The 12,211-nt window shown below is 43.8% G+C and overlaps 1 long non-coding RNA gene across 2 annotated transcripts in view; it reads left to right on the top strand.

Annotated features, from left to right (window-relative positions):
• The window catches only part of LOC120244762, a 63,482-nt gene extending 56,065 nt beyond the window's left edge, over positions 1–7,417 (top strand). For both annotated transcript variants that reach the window (XR_005531626.1, XR_005531627.1), the window contains exon 4: positions 7,344–7,417. This is a non-coding gene — a long non-coding RNA (uncharacterized LOC120244762). The remainder of the gene's footprint in view (positions 1–7,343) is intronic.
• The last annotated feature ends 4,794 nt before the right edge of the window (positions 7,418–12,211 follow it).

The following is a 12,211-nucleotide window of genomic DNA, read 5'->3' as shown; positions in this document are numbered from 1 at the left end:
ACAGAGTTGATTTTTGAGGGCGCCTGGATGGGTGGCTGAGTCCTTGAGGGTTGAGCATCCAACTTCGGCTCAGATCATGATCTCATGGTTGAGTTCGAGTCCCACATGGAGCTCTCTGCTGTTAGCAGGGAGCCTACTTTGGATCCTCTGTCCCCCCCACCCCCCACCCCCACCCTACTTGCTCATGTGTACTCTCTCTCTCAAAAACAAAAACAAAACCCAAAGTTGATTTCTGACCTGGGAACATTAATGCACTCTTGGACGAACTTGTGCTCTGGATGCCTGAAGCAGCCTGCACTTCGAAGGGCTCTCTTTTCTGGTTGCAGCTCTGAGTAAGCCTCTGACCTTGGCAAGCAACCTTTGGATACCTTGATTTTCTCAACGATAATGTGGAGATAACAACGCCCATTATTCAAAAAAAGGTTCATAAGATTCCATCTATCAGCTTTTCTAAAGTGTTGGATAAGATTATAAGTGCCATGGTTTTTGTTCTCAGTAACATTATTGTAGTTACACCAGGGACTTTATTTTGGTTGAACACTCTAGTTTGCATCTATTTTGCAGGAATTGGTTGGTTTGGATTTTTTGTTTTGTTTTGTTTTTTAAATTTTCTTAAATGTTTTATTTATTTCTGAGAGAGAGAGAGAGAGAAAGACAGCATGAGCAAGGGAGGGTCAGAGGGAGAGGGAGATACAGACTCTGAAACAGGCTCCAGGCTCTGAGCTAGCTGTCAGCACAGAGCCTGATGCGGGGCTCGAACCCACGAACCGTGAGATCATGACCTGAGCTGAAGTCGGATGCGTAGTGGACTGAGCCACCCAGTCGCCCCAGAACTGGTTGTTTTTAATATTTACTCTGAGACAAGGGGGAAGAGAAGGAACGTTCCCTCACCCCCAATGGCAGATTAAAATGTTCTGTCCATGTGGTTATCTTCAACTTTAGTACAAATCATTTTCTGACTAGAGTCTCCTGTTTTGATAGTCGAACATTTCATGTATCATTTTATTATTTTTAAAATTTTTAATGTTTATTTATTTCCTAGAGACAGAGAGAATGAGAGAGAGTGAGAGACAGAGTATGAATGGGGAAGTAGCAGAGAAAGAGGGAGACAGAATCTGAAGCAGGCTCCAGGCTCCGAGCTGTCAGCACAGGGCCTGATGCAGGGCTGGAACTCACAGACCATGAGATCATGATGTGAGCCGAAGTCGGCAGCCCAGCTGACTGAGCCACCCAGGCGCCCCTCGCCCCTCATGTATCATTTTAAAGACTCCACTTTCTAGCATTTGTTTTACGTGAAAAATTGCTAAACTGTACAGGACTCTGGTAAGATATGTTGTAGCCATTGAAATATGAACAATTCTTATTCAAGGAGCTAAGGCTACAACAATTTGAGACACACATGTTGTGTCTAATTAGATGAGGTCTCTCCCCGCCCCCCCCAAGACAATTTAGGGAGTTTGCTTTCTCTTGTTTAGACTCTAAGTTATGGCAGTAATAAGTGCAAACAAGTGTTCAACTGTGTATGTTTTTGATACTCTATCCAAGTCACCAAGTTGTGTGCCTTTTGCTTGGAGAATTGCACACTTTGCAGCAGGCACTTGCAAGTTTATACCCGTGCACAGACTTAATGGAAAACATTTGAGTCTGGTTGCGAAGATTTGCTCAGTGTGAAATCTGCTCCTAACACAATGGTCAGATTGAAAGGGGTTTCATTACATGGTTAGGCATTTCTTCTTTCTTTGGGGAATAGAAGAGGTGAATGCAATACTTTCCAGTTTAAAGTTACCACAAAACTTCATAACCTTAACCTCAAAATCTACCCCTAACTATATACAACGAACCAAAGGCCTTGAGCCGGCTACAACTGCCTGTTTGACCTTGGTTAAGTTCCAGAAAGCCAGGGAGAGTTCAAAACAGGGCCAGGGGCAACTCCACACTGTAATTCACGCTCCCCTTTTCCTTCCCTCCTTCCTCTCTCTCCATCCTTTGGTATGAGCTGCAGTATATATCCATTTCAATAACCCTAGACACCGTAGATTCTAGAACAATGAGGAAAGCGTCTTTCCTTATTGATACTGACAGGCCCTTTGGTCAGAAAATGTCCCTCAGCAGATGTTAGCGAGTGTGGTCATAAACCAGAAAGATATCTGTTACAACTTTTAAGGCCATTTTATTTCTAGCTCTCTAAATTCCGCTGGATAAGGGTAAAAAAAAATTTTTTTTTTCTTTAGAGACCCCTCTTGAGGGTTTGGGATACAGGAAAAGTAGTTGTGGTTTAAGATAAGTTCCTGACTTTCCTTTTCATTAGTCACCCATTCCCTACCTTCCCAGGAAGAAATACAGAGAGAACATAAAGGAAAATTATGAAGTAACACAGATAATAAAACAAGAATGAGTTCTTTAAATTTATTATTCAAGGTACTGTATTTGGAAAATGAATAATGCCATTTTTTTTCAACCTGAGCACACCGGATGTTAGGTCATTCTGATCATATTGTTGGAAGAGGGTTTTAGATGATTTTAACTCTACGCTAATGAATACATTCGTTGATATTAAAAAGAATTGAATTGCACTCTGACTGGAATCTACTAGTGAATTACTGCTTTAGAACTGACTGAGTTGAAAATTCACTTTCGATCCAAAGGGCCACCCAGCACAAATGATTTCTGCTTACAATTCTTTTCTTTTGAAACCTTATTTTTTGAATTTCTTAAAAGTAAACTCTACCCCAAATGTGGGGCTCGAACTCACCACCCCAAGATCAAGAGTCACATGCTCTACCTCTATCAACTGAGCCAGCCAGGTGCTCTCAGCTTAAAATTCTTAATGATATCACAATATCACAGATATTTACGCACTGTCCGTAAGTAAATAAAACTGGAGTTTTAACACCATACAGTAAAGTCCTTTTCCCCCAAGATAATTTATTCTCTATAAGACAAACCAAACAAGTTTCACAAAAAAATGAGAAAAAGGTGTAAAAAGGGACAGAAAGGGTGTGGAGAGACTGAAGTTAGAGGGTAGAGTTGTATGTGGCTCTTCTCCCAAGTCACACAGAGCCCAAGTGAGTCCTCTACATGCTGAGACAAACATTCCTCTTGCTCTCCCAGTTCTCAGGTTGGGCAGGAATGGGAAGGAATGCTGTTGGGTTTTTTTTTTTTAATAATTAAAAAAGATTAATGTTTATTTATTTTTGGGAGAGAGAGAGTGTGAGCTGGAAAGAAGCAGAGAGACTGGGAAAACACAGAATCCAAAGCAGGCTCCAGGCTGCAAGCAGTCAGCACAGAGTGGGGCTTGAACCCATGAACCGCGAGATCATAACCTGAGCTGAAGTCAGACGCTTAACTGACTGAGCCACCCAGGCACCCCAGGAATGCTGTTCTGTTCCTGTTTTCATTGCAAGGGCTCTTGAACATTGCACGAAGAGATTGAAGTTTAGAGTAGGGAGATCTGTAATGTAAACTTGGGGGAAGAGTTCAAGGGTTTTGGCAGATGGTATTTTCCAAGAGGTGTGTGTGTGTGCGCGTGTGTATGTTTGTGCACACGCATGGCCCCGCATGATCTTTTTCAATGTGATGTTGACATTCCTCCATTGAGAAGGTATCTCCTCTGCCTCTGGGCTTGGGAAAATCCTGTAACTGTCCTGGCAAATGGAATGTAGTAGCAGTGACATGGTTTTGCCTCTGAGGTTAGGTCATGAAAGGCAATAAATATGGCTTCTCTCTGGCTCCTCTCTCTGTCTTCTGGTGCTTCCCTTTGGAACCTCACCACCATGCTACGAGGAAGCCCTGGCCACTTGGGGAAGCCATTGCAGGGGTCTCCATCCATAGCCTTAGCTAAGAGGCGGTCCTGGGTTTGGGGAGACTGGAAAAGAGTCCGAGGGTTGGGGGGGGGAAGCGAAAAGGAAAGGAGAGATGACTATGCCGTTTAGTAACTGACTCTATGAATACTGTTGCGTTCCTTGCTGTACTGGGCACTGTTCTAGAAGCTGGCACACAGCTCTGAACAAAATAGACAAAAATAGCCCCCTTCTTAGCTCCTTCTGTAGATTCTGTAAATTTAACTTACTGAGCCTGGTACAACTGGGAGAATCAAGCTCAGGTTTTATATAATCCTGACCAAGTTTTTGACTTCGGTGACCACATTTCACAGGAATTAATCTGTCCTTTGAAATAGAGTTCCTCTTTCTTACAGATGCAAGCTCACGGAAGCTGATGGTGACGCCCTCTTCGTACGATTATTAGGGAGGGCGGCTAAGTCATCTTTGGCCCCATGGTTTACTTTTTCCATAAAAACCACCAGGAGTTTGCTCACTCATAGGGCAGCAGCATGGGCTTAGTTGCATCGCAGAAACAGCTACTACGTAGAAGGCACTTAGGCGGGAAGATAAGAAGGTCCCTCTCTGTCCCACAATCCCTCATGCTCCCTTCTCTCAGAGCACTTCCTGGTGCGCCTCTGCCTTTCCTCCTGAATGGATGTCCTTGAAGGGTAAGAACATGTGACCCTTGTCTCTGCATCCACAGTGCCCGAGAGGGTCCTAGGCCCCGATTATGAGCTCAGTGAATGTATGGGAACCATCGAATGAACTAATAGAAGGACGAATATGTGCTTAGGTGACACCACACCCCTCCTGACTCCGTTCCCCATCAAGATTTCTTGGCCACCACTGCTTCCTGAAACATGGAGGTACACGTGTTAGCTCTCCCTTCAAGGAAAACTACTGTCCAGCTGCAGGGAGTGTGGTCAGAAAAAGGCCTCCAGCTGTCAGCTCCTCAGGGTCTGCTTTGTCGGCAGGGAGCCCCTGCGCAAGGCATCCATCTTGAATCCCATGACCAAATGCCACGAGCATTGGCCCCAGTGGGGCCCAACTCACGTGGGTTGTGTTTGCTCTCTGGCTTCCTGCCTGGTGAGCTGGGATACATACGGCTGAGCCCACATCCCACTTCTACTCCCACCTCTGGCCATCCCTTCTTCCCATCTTCCTTTCTCAGGTCTTGGTCCTTAAACATTTTATACCCCCACCATCCATCTCAGCGTCATGCATCTGAGGAACTCAACCTACAACTGCCATGTGCCTTTAATTCGTTTGCAAGGCTCTTTACCTTTAGTTAATTGACTATTCGCCACGTTAACTTACAACGTTTTGTTAAGGCTTTAAAATAGTCAATTCTAGTTACAGTAGGGAAGCAAACTGGCAACTCCAAATGAAGGTCAAGGTCACCCATAATAGCTTTGCCGTGCTCACTTAGAAAGCTTGGTAGTACCTTGCTCATTGCTGCCAGGAATGTATATTTGGCTGAAATTAGACTTTTGTAAAATTTTTATTTATTTATTTTGAAAGAGAGAAAGCCAGAAAGGGGGGTGGGAGAGAGAATCCCAAGCAGGCTCCGCACTGTCAGTTCAGAGCCCGACATGGAGCTGGAACCCATGAACTTTGAGATAATGACCTGAGCTGAAATCAAGAGTCAGACACTAAACTGACCGAGCCACTTGGGTATCCCTGAAATTAGACTTATTTTTTATGAAATCACTACATCAACTGATGATCCAGATTGCTGGTTTTGCTTACTTCTTGACCGCTAACCTGCTGTTTAGGACCATCAGATGCCCTGAAAAGAAATACCATGGTCACACCTAAGACCCCCTTCTCGCTGGAATTTTGCCCCTTCAGGTCCTAGGTGCCTTGGTACCTCTCTGATGCCCTCAGACGGACTCTTTTTCCCCCATCTCCACCTTCACCCCCATTGTTCTTGGGGAGAGTGTTGGTCTGTTACAAATTAATCTGCCACAGCCAGAGGCAGAATTGTCCAGGATCACCTTCCCTCGAACTCATTAATCTTGCCCAGCAGAAGTGATTTGAAAAGGTAGATGTTATCTTTCAGCAAGAAAGAAGAGGAAAATTAAAAGACTTTTAAAGATTAAAAGATTATTAGAGAAAAAAAGTGAGATGAAGCAGGTTCCAGAAAAGCATGTGTTGCTTTTCCCATCAGTGTTCTGTTCCTTAATTCACCCTTAATTAGAAAAACATGACTTTCACTAAGCCATAAACACATTTAAATTTTAATTCTTCCTGTTATTTGTTTGTTTCCTTTTGTTAGTTTTTAAAATTCCATCACTTTAGGGGCTCCTGGCTGGCTCAATCGGGTGGAGCATGCAACTCTCGATTTCATGGCCATACGTTCAAGCCCCACATTGGGGTTGAGGTTGCTTAAAAAGAAATCGTTTTAAAAAATCCCATCACTTTAACTATGCTTAATTAAAAGGAAATATATCCTAAGTTACATTTTTAAGAATTTAAGACCTTAGGGGTACCTGCGTGGCTCTGTCAGTAGAGCATGCAACTTTTTATTTTTTTTTAGTGTTTATTTTATTTTTTGAGATAGAAACAGCACAAATAGGGGAGGGAGACACAGAGAGAGAGGGAGACACAGAGTCCTTAGCAGGCTCTAGGCTCTGAGCTGCAGCACAGAGCCCAGTGTGGGGCTCGAACCAACAAACCATGAGATCATGACCTGAGCTGAAGTCAGATGCTTAACGGACTGAACCACCCAGGGACCCCTCCATCTGCTCCTTTTTTTTTTTTTTTTAAAGGATAGGCCTTGATCTCAGAGTTGTAAATTTGAATCTCTCATTGTGTGTGTTGATTACTTAAAAATAAAAAATATATCTTAAAAGAAAATTTAAAAAAATTTTTATTTTAGAGAGAGAGAAAAATGAACACGAGCAGGGGAGAGGGGGAGAGAGAGAGAGAGAATCCCAAGCAGGCCTCATGCTCAGCATAGAGCCTGACATGGGTCCTGATCTCATGATCCTGGGGTCAGGGCCTAAGCCGAAATCATGAGTCAGATGCTCAACCAACTGAGCCACCCAGGCACCCCTAAAAAATAATAAGAAAAGAATTTTATTCTAAAAAACATGTTAAGTCTCCAGTTAACTCAGTTATTTACAGTAAAATGTAGGGAGTTTTTATATTCAATTTAATATTCATTGATATTAAATCAGTGATTAACTTAAAAAATTTTTATCTTTGGCTTTGAATGTCATTCATATTTTGCTTGTTGAGGATTTATTTTCCTGATTATATTCTACTTAAATATACTGATTTCTAAATCTACCTTTCTTGGCTAAACAACTTTTACCATTTACTGTGTGTCAGAGTTCAAGTGTGCTTTTAAGATTGTATACATCCTTCGTCAGTCCAGTAATATGCGTAGGTCTTCTCCGGGACAACCCACAACAATTAATTATGCTAATTGGAGTCCTTTGTAGATATTGATGTTTTTAGCTGTGTACAGGTAATACTTTGAGTCTCCATTGTTCATTCTTTTCTTATTTATTCAAGGAATTTCGGAGTCACAGTGTCAAATCTCTGATGGCTAGTTGGCGAAGATCTCTACTACCAAGATGAAAGTGATGAAGCAATAGTTAAAGGAAAAACAGCAACAACAAAAGAAAGAGAATGCCTTTCTGGGCAGATTAGAATGGAATTCAGGTCTATTGACAAGTGCTACTAGGAATGACCTTCCTTCACACACAGCTCCTGGGATTCAGTGCCTGCGAGGAAGAATTAGAACAAAAGTGATTAAGTGAGGTATTTCTCTTGGGGAGAATCTGGCTGCAGGGACAGAACAGCTTACCTGGTCAAGCAAGGGGGCTTTGCTCAACTGCACTCAACTCTTATCGGCATCTTTATTTTTCCACACTACGCTTTTCTGACTTCTCAGTTTATGTCCAGTGGGTTTATTCATTCATTCATGGATTTATTTCAGATCTTCTCTGCATAGACACAATCGGTTACCGATGCCCCTTTGTACACAGCATATAGCATCTTCCCTTTTCAAAACCCACCACTTCCCTGCCTTCCTCCACCCCCTCCCACCATGGCCAGTCCCACAAGCACTCACTGGCACCGCATCAGATCCTGGGGAAAAAGACTAATGATGACTCAGGAACGGAAAGGGAAGGTCACTAGAAGCCACTTCCTTCTGATTCTTCTTGGTTCTCCCATTGGGATTTTAGTCCACAGTCCATGTTCCTACAGCTTTTCTTTTTCTTTTTCTCTTTCTTTTTTGTTTTAAAGAGAGAGAGAGAGTGAGTGAGCATGAGTGAGAGGAGGAGAGGGGCAGTGGGAGAGAGAGAGAATCTTACACAGGCTCCACACTTAGCATGGAGCCTAATGTGAGGCTCGATCTCACAAACCTGGGATCATGACCCGAGCCCAAATCAAGAGCCAGACCCTCAGTCAGTCGAACCGCCCAGGTGCCTCTCCCCTAGCGATCCTGTTGAAAGACCCAGGATCTATGATCTACTTTTCTCTGAAATGTAGATGAGCTATATTTTGCATCTTTAATGTACCGAACTTACCTTTAATATCTGCGTTTGGCCTGCCATTCCATATAGAAGAGAGTAATGAGAAGTGGCTAAGAAGAAAAAAAAAATGAATAAAAAGGAGTTGGAAGATAAAATGCTTTTGGTCTTCGCTTTATTTTGTAGCTTTAAAGAATTGTTTTAAAGTAATCTCTACACCCAACATGGGGCTTGAACTCACGACCCCAAGATCAAAAGTCGGATGCTCCATCTACCCAGGCAGCCAGGCGCCCCCAGTAAAGATCTTTGGAAAACCAGGCGACTCCGGGCCTCAGAGACAGGAAGGCAGGGAGAAGTGATTGGACTAGATCTACCCCACCGCAGGCCAGGGAGGAGAGAGAGGTGGGTCATAAGGAACAGATGGTGGGAATGGGATGGGAGATGTAGGCCTAATCCCAGGACCATCCGAAGAAAATAAAAGGCTTATGGAGTACCATCTGTAGCAGCTCACGCACGCACGCTCGAATTCAGTGTTTCCAAATGTCTTCCTCGGAAACTAGTCCCAGGAAGCGCTCTCCAAGAAAAGGGGCCTCGGTTTCAACATGTTTGGGAAAAGTTACGTATCACATTCCTGCCTTGAAGAATCCTGCGGTAAGAAATCCATCTCATCTCTCCCTTCCATCTCATTAGAAGGATTGCTGTGTCAAAGGGTGTGTGCGCTTAAAGTGTTGGTACATCTGCAGGTTTGTATACGTTTCTACATATACCCGTGATGTATGTGGGACCTCTCTGCTACCCTGCACTTCCCATCTTGGGAACACTTATTAATCTTCTAGAGAGCTCATGTTCCAGAAAACACTGGTTTGGTGTACTGGTCAATTTTGTATCTTCTGCCAAACTGTGTTCAGTGTATATTACTATCCTTTTTCTGGGGGTGATGAACTGGGGCTCAGAAACTTGACCGCTTCTTTTTTTTTTTTTTAATGCTTATTAGTTTTTGAGAGAGAGAGAAACCGCATGTGTGGGGAGGGGCAGAGAGAGAGGGAGACACAGAATCCGAAGCAGGTTCCAGGCTCCGAGTTGTAAGCACAGAGCCTGACGTGGGGTCTCAAACCCACAGACTGTGAGATCAAGACCTGAGCTGAAGTCGGTCGCTTAACTGACTGAGCCACCCAGGTGCCCCTTAAACTTGACCTTTTCTGATGAGGTTGATTCCTTTTACCCCCAACCTGCGGAGGACCCCCTCCCGCATTCTGATCCTGCCGGAGTCAGAAACGCCAGCAGAGGCTGTACTCAGAGAAGCATTCTCATACTGCTGGGGGGTTGAACTCTGGATATTTTCCTTTAGAAGCATTGATGAGTTATACGATGGCTAGGCTTCTATGGTCTTTTAAACACAGTTCTTCACTTCTGGTACATTGCAGCTTATTTACTATTACAGTTTTCCCCTCTAACTGTCACAGAAAGTAGGATTTGAATGATAATAATAATAGTCATCATTTATTTTTTTATTTTATTTTATTTATTTTTTATTTTTTAATTATTTTATTTTATTTATTTTATTTTAATAGCCATCGTTTATTGAACATCTACCAGGGCCTTGAGAAACATCATTATTTGTCACAATGATCGTGGGGTAGAGATACCCTTCTAAGAAGCTGTCCCTTTCCATTTGAGGCTCGGAGAGGTTGTACTTGCCGAACCAGGATTCACTCAATTTTCTCTGACTTCTCTGAATCATTCTGCCTTTCTCTGAAAACGTGTTTTGAGCCCTGAGCAACAACTAATGTTTGGGACACACCTTGTTGCATAATTTGAGAGTGGGCTCATCCCAAACCTCCCGGACAGCGACTGGGTGCTTCTGTCCCCAGACAGGATGAATGTCATCACCCTATCCATTGATTAAGATCTTTTGGTTCAAAAGAGTTAAACTTTGGTTCAAACAGAGTTAAACTATGACATTACTGATATTTTCTTATCCCCTCCTCCCACTTACCCTTTATTGTCTCCCTCTCTTTTTTCTTGTTCGTCTGTTCTCTTTCTTCTTTCACTTTTTACAGGACAGGCGAGGTTTTATCTTTTTCTCGGAATATAACATCTTTGCCTTCTGCCCCACAGGGCATCAAATAATAGACCTCGTGAAATATACCAAGATGGAAGGAAAAGTCAGCGATTCCCAATGTTTTTATTCTGCAACCCTCCTCCCCCCTCCTCTGCCCTCATTAAGTCTATAGTCCAGCTCTCCTACCTCTTCCTTCACCTTCCTAAGTCCCCCCCTCCCCCCCCAGAAAGGGAGCTTTTCCTTTGAAGGCTGGGGGCTAGGGAAGGATCTTAAAGGCACAGAGCAGACAGGTGCGGGAGGGGCGTAGATGGGGGGCTCTCCAGCCAGGCGCAAGGACGGAAGTGAGAGGAAAGGTCTTGCCATTACACAGAGTGCTGCGAATGTGCAGCCGAAAGCTCCATAAGTGGCAACGGAGCAGAGGAAAGAGCAACAGAAAGAGGAGACAGAGATCAGAAGGCTTGGAAGGAGCCTGCCGGAGAGGTAAAGCCTCAGAGCAAAGAAGACAAGGTGGAAGCAGGTGACAACACAGACATTTTGGAGAACAGAAGGGCATTCAGGGAGGAGAGCCAAGGCCACATAGGGTCGACTGTTGGTTTCTTTCTTTCTTTCTTTTTTTTTTTAAAGGATTAAGGATGAATCACTGTTTTCATAAGCATCAGTGCACACGCCATATGTTAGGTGTTGCTAGAGTGGAAAACACGTTACACTGACTTCGAACAGACCCGACAGCCTCACGCTCTGCTCTGTCGGAGGCTTGGGAGGGAGCCCCGTGGGTTTAGATTCCCCCAGAGATGAGGTAATCCTTCTCAGGCGTCTCTTGGTGCATGACCCTCACCCCCTCCCTCCCATAAAGTGAAACCCAAACCAATATAAACCCTGTAAACATTCCTTGACTGCTCAAGGGTTACAGGAGAGGCAGGGGTGAGTTGCGCCTCTAATGACAGATTCCATGGTAAAGGCTCAATAAACACTTGGTAATTAATTACAGAGAGAAGAGGAACAGGATACTAATTTAGGTCAGAGACTCCTTTGAAAATCTGATGAAAGCTACGGACCCTCTCCCCAGAAAAAAGCACATGTGCATCCACACACCCGATTTTATTTATAATATCAGGATGCTCACTAAAGTCCTGAGGCAGCGGAGGCCAAGGGGGGTATGGGGGTGGGTCCATGGGCCCTTGGGTAAGAAGCCTTGACTTAAAGTATATGAAATAATTTTATATCCATGCACCGTTTTGTCAGACCAAAGCCCTGGAGGTCAGACAGAAGCTGCCAGAATTCGACAGATCAGTACCCCTGCCTCTGCTCAGAGGCAACGTGGGGCTAAAAGTCAAGAGCTCCAACCTCTGAGAGCAGTCTTTTTCCATGGCCCACTGAAAATTTGGAGCTTGCTGTTGGGAAGACAGAATTTATTTTGTTTTGTTTTATTTTATTTTATTTTATTTTATTTTATTTTATTTTATGTTTATTTATTTTGAGAGAGAGAGAGTACACATGTGCACAAGAGGGACAGAGAGAGAGAAGGAGAGAGAGAATCCTAAGCAGGCTCCACACTGTCAGCACAAAGCCTCCTAAGGGGCTTGAAGTCCTAAACTGTTAGATGGTCACCTGAGCTGAAATCGAGTCAGATGCTCAACGGACTGAGCCACCCAGGAGCCCCAGAACTTTTATTTTAATTAAAAAATTCTTAGGATGTCTGGGTGGCTCAGTCGGTTGAGCGACTGACTCTTGATGTCGTCTCAGGTCATGATCCCCGAGGGGTTGTGGGATCGAGCCCCTTGTTGGGCTCTGCACTGACAGCACTGAGCTTGCTTGGAATTCTCTCTTTCCCTCTTTCTGCC

The sequence above is a fragment of the Hyaena hyaena genome, unplaced genomic scaffold (genome assembly GCF_003009895.1).
Source record: "Hyaena hyaena isolate Hyena2069 unplaced genomic scaffold, ASM300989v1 scaffold_389, whole genome shotgun sequence".
Taxonomy (NCBI): Eukaryota; Metazoa; Chordata; class Mammalia; order Carnivora; family Hyaenidae; genus Hyaena; species Hyaena hyaena.
This window is presented reverse-complemented; position numbering and strand designations above follow the sequence as displayed.